Below are 5,157 nucleotides of genomic sequence, written 5' to 3'. Positions count from 1 at the left end.
TGTGAATAGATAGGGGCAAGTCTATAGCCGGGTAAGTTGAAGCTTACCACAATGATGGGAAAAGATTCCATTATTCAGAGTGAGAGAGTCAGTGGGCTTAGAGTTTGTGTCAGAACTCAGAGCTGCCCTCCGAGGCGACACATCTGCTGGGTGGATCCTGAGGTCTGTCAATTACCACTAAGGCCATGTCCACACTAATACGTTTTCGTTTGAAAATGTATATTTTTCTCTCCGTTTTAGCCTTTCGTCCACACTGAGACAGCGTTTTAAGTCAACGAAAAGTAGCTGTTGGAAGACGCTCTCCAAAGCGGATAAATTTGAAAACATCTTCTTCGCGTCTTAGTGTGGATTGTGAAGACAAATGGCCTTTGAATACTATGATGCATTTTTAGTCATGTGATGCAGTCGAAAGCAAATAAACGCCTAGCGGAAATGATGCAGGTCGAAGCTTTACTCATGCGCAGTAGGGAGATGTAAGCATTTTCATACATTTCAGTGTGGATGAGCAACTTTTGGAAAGCATTTGAAAACGATAATGTGGATGCGGAGCGTTTTTAGACGTAAACTCCGTTTTCTAATATATCCGGATTAGTGTGGACATGGCCTAAGTTTTCGTTGATACCCAAGTTAAAATCAAAATAAAGAAAATAGACTTCTCAAGCTTGAATAAGATCAATGAAGTCCTGATTTTATTGCAGCAGAAGAACAGAAAAGTTCTGAAAGTCTCCTTTTCAGCATTATAATCAGCAAAATAATCCAACATCCAAGCATGGTACAGTTAAGGGAGCAAAGTCTCGATCAGCCTGTCCCTATTTACGTATGCTCAGGTTCTGTTAGACGCCTCCTTTTTCTTAATTTGCATAGTTTAGACAATTTCCCATTCTAAATTTTACGTTTTCACTCCTACCTATTTTACATAACTCCTCCCCGTTTCCCATTATTTCCTCATTATTTTCAGTAGTTTTTATTACACCCCTCTCTTTTTCTTTTGCCCTTTTATGGATTTCCTGTCTTTTAAATTCCCAATATTTCCCAACCAAACCATATTTAAATATAAAAAAAATTGCTTCTACTTAAACCTAACACTTCCTGAAACTTGTACATTTCACTCTCTCTGACCCTCAAGAGACATTGTGTGTGTCTGTGTGTGTGAGTCTGCATGGACCTGTTTTCACCTGTACTTTTTGTGGATTATTTTTCTGCATTTTCTCCTCTCAGCTCCATAAGGTAAGGAATAATTATGGCTAATGCTCAGTGCCTGTTCTTCTATTTGATTAGGTTATACATGCATGCAGATGATTAGGTCTCAGTTGATTAGATTATAAATTATTACATTACATACTACTACTACTATGTCTTACTTATGCAACTTATTTATCATACTTTTTTTTTTGTTCTAGTCACGAGTAGACTGGTCCAAGCCTTGCTTAATCTTCCTACACATTTCTTATCTACTACAGACACCAAGGCTTCTGGGAACACTAGGCCTCATCAATCCTCACCACCTAGGCCTTATCCTCACTCGAATGGAATGATGTCTCCAGTGACATCTGCTGGCTGTCTACGCCACTACAGGCATTCTCAATTGTCTGCTCTGGCTGTGGAATTATCCTACTATTTGGATCGTCTTTACACCACTGACACCGTCAACTTCACCATTTCTCTTGTTACCATCTCTCATCAGGCCCTCTACTGCGATGCTACTACTGAAACTGATCCAATAATCTCTCCTGCTGCCATTGAATGCAGCACCCAGACTATCCTTCACCCATGGAATTATCGTTATGCATGTGGGGCATATGATGTATGAGTCAACCCTGTATCTCCCTATACTTCTTCAACTCCCGGTCCTTTTTCTCATCCTAGTCCAGACCTATCATCTTCTAATTCTTCCTCCCCTCCTCTGCCTTCCCCTCTCTCCCTCAATCACACTTCCCCGACTGTTGCCAGATCCCCATCTCCGGGTTGTTCCTACATTTATATTGATTAGGTCATCTCAATAAACCTGTGTTCTACCATACTCTTCCATGGCTGCCTGTGTGATCATTTTGTAATACTTACTTTGCTAACCTACAAACTATTATCAGGCACTTTTCAGTGTATCTGGCAGCTTATCATTAATACTGTGAACACGATTATATGTTTTAAATCAGGTTAGCATCAACCATCATACATACTCCTTCATTAAATCCCAACACTTGCCACCTGCTTATACCAGAGACTTCATTCCACTTGAACATTGAAGGTGTGTCCTGCAGCAGCCAACTTCATAAAAAAGAATTGCTGTTGACGATGGCCTCGCCAGTGTAGAAGATGTGGATGCAGTCATAAAACTAGTCAGAGAAGCACAAACTGTGTGAGCTAAAGGAAGGTTGCACCTTCTTAAATTCATCTCCAATAACAGAGAAATTTTGGAGTCAATTCCTGACAGTGAACAAAACACTGAGTCCATTATTTATTGTATCAGTGCAGCTATAATACCCTTTCAATGAGTGCACAATGGAGTCACCATTTACATCTACAAATTGATAATCTGGAGCCAGAAAAGTCAGGAGCCAGGAGACGGCTTTTCGCTTAACTCAAACAATTTCTCAAAAAACTCAAATTTCTCTGTCCTATCAAGTACAATAGCATGATCAGTGATTTCCACATGAATGTATGCATTTTAGATTTCTTGTGTCAATAAACTTATTATTATTATTATTATTATTATTATTATTATTATTATTATTAGGGGCTGGAATTAAATTAAAAGATGTCAGAAGAAAGTGATAGTGTCTGTTATTCCAACAATTTTGCTTTTCAAAATAACTAATTGAGAGATTTCAGCAAAAGAGATGAATCCTTCATTAATGTTTAGTAATAATTTAACTGACGTGTTACTTTTTTTTAGATTTGTGATATATAGTCTCAAGAACATTTCAATTAAAAAAGTGAACAAGATGAGAAATATTTTAAAACAATCTCTTTTCTTATTACTTTTTTATATTATTGTGGATATATCACTTGTTTTGTAGGTGACTAGGTGGACTGCAGCAAGTCAAGAAACTGTCAGAAGAACAGGAGGTGTCATGTAATGCTTTGGGGTGGAGCTTCATGAACCTTTATGATGTTCATATAATACAGAGAGACCTTTTCATTTGGCAACACCATTCATCACCATTCATCATGTTCACTGTTATACTGATGTGCCTGTGGCTTTCACTATGTGAGTTCACATTTAAATTCAGAAACATTAGTGGTAATGGTAAATAGTGAGTGATAATCAGAATGTGATTCTGAGTTATATAACTTTGTCTTAATCATGTAAAGGCTAATAATATTATGAATCTGAATGGTAGTCTGAGTTTAAAAGTGAAAAGTGGCTTTATTGGTTGTGCCATGGAGTCACCTGTCATAGAGAAGAGAACATAACATAATAATGTTATGTTCTCTTCTCTATGACAGGTGACTCCATGGCACAACCAATAAAGCCAATTTTCACTCATAAATTTGTAGATGAAGCCATAAATTTGTAGATAAAAATTTAGACCAGAATCCCTTTTTACATCTTTCCAAGTGGAGATAAAACCCTCTTCCACAGCGTCTGGATGCTAAAGTTGATAAAAATGATAAACAAGTGGATCTGATCATCTCCTCTGCTGCTGTATCAGACTCTGCTCTATACTACTGTGCTCTGCAGCCCACAGTGACAGGAAATCCAGCTGCACTGTACAAAAACTAACACAGTTTTTTTATACTATACGTAGGAATTGCCAGAGGTCTGTAAATTTCATCCGTTTGCTGTCTCTTTGTTTGCAATATCAGATATTCACAGGCATGTCACAAGACTCAGAAATAGCTGAGATGCATAATTATACATGTTACATCGTAACAGTACTTTCATTAAATTGTCTATGAAAAAGTTACAATTTCTCAGGACGTGTGGGGAGACAATCAATGTGGCAGTTTTTGTCCAATGTCGACTTCCCAGCCCCAATCCCCCAGGGTCGTCTTTCTGTTTCTGTTCTTGCTGGAGAAGCTTCACTTCTGGTTCTCTGGAGGACTTTGCTCAGCATATGTTTAACAGAGTGCAGGATCTTTTTTTATCTGTTCTAATGGAAGCGTGGCTCAGAATATTTCCCAGCCAAAGACGCCGTTCCACTTGGGTTCGTGGAGGAAACTTTCTTTGCTAAGAAACTCACTCAGCTGCAATAGGGTGAAATATAAATTTACATTTTATTAGCCCACGAATTATATTACTATAATTTCTTAACTAAAAATAATATTTGGAGGCGAATAAAAGAAGAAAATGTAATAGATGAAGGTAATAATATCTTTCTCCACTATGGGGTAACAAACCCATAAAGTGTGACAACTACTGTTATAATTTCTCTCTTTAACCATGTACCTTTTTTTTAAAAGAACAAAGTAAGGGATTTAACTAGAGAATTTTTTTCCCCTAGTAATAATTGTATTTATTAATTAACTCATTTATTTTGTAGATTCATGATGTAGATTCAAGATTATATCAATTTCAGTCAAAAAAGAAAAAGTTTGAGAGGATGACTAATTATGCAAGACACATTCTATATATTTTTAAATGAGTGTGAATTTTTTTTAATTATTATTTATTATGCTTATATCACTTGATTTGTATGTTGTATGTCTATCTGTATATTCAGAGTATGATTTTAACATGTATTTATGCATTTTAGAAGAGTTGTTAATGTGGCAATTAATTGAGACTTATGGATATATCAATTGTTTTGTAGGTGACTAGGTGTTCTGCAGCAAGTCTAGAAAGAAGAACAGGAGGTGTCATGTGATGCTGTGGGGTGGAGCTTCATGAACCTTTTGATGTTCACATAACATCACAGAAATTATGTTCAAATAGAATACAGAGAGACATTTTCATTTGGCATCACCATTCATCATGTTTGCAGTTATACTGATGTGCCTGTGGCTTTCACTAAGTGAGTTCACATTTACATTCAGAAACATTAGTGGTAATATAATGAATAACAAATAATGTAAAAAATGACTAGGATTCCACACCACCATAGGCAATGCAGCATGGCTAAATACACATGACTAACACATCAGGAACAGGTGTGCATAGGCGGGGAGGAATAGACAAGGACCGGGAAGACTTGAACTTTTTGGAGATTCATGAAT

General features: G+C 36.9%; 1 long non-coding RNA gene across 1 annotated transcript; it reads left to right on the top strand.

Annotated features, from left to right (window-relative positions):
• Nucleotides 1-258: 258 nt before the first annotated feature.
• LOC125145658 lies at nucleotides 259-2,020 on the top strand. The gene is made up of 2 exons (XR_007144063.1): nucleotides 259-1,227; nucleotides 1,401-2,020. It is a non-coding gene; the product is annotated as an uncharacterized LOC125145658 (long non-coding RNA).
• The last annotated feature ends 3,137 nt before the right edge of the window (nucleotides 2,021-5,157 follow it).

This window comes from Tachysurus fulvidraco, chromosome 1, assembly GCF_022655615.1.
Source record: "Tachysurus fulvidraco isolate hzauxx_2018 chromosome 1, HZAU_PFXX_2.0, whole genome shotgun sequence".
NCBI lineage: Eukaryota > Metazoa > Chordata > Actinopteri > Siluriformes > Bagridae > Tachysurus > Tachysurus fulvidraco.
Note: the sequence above shows the minus strand (reverse complement) of the source record. Positions and strands in the feature narration are given on the sequence as shown.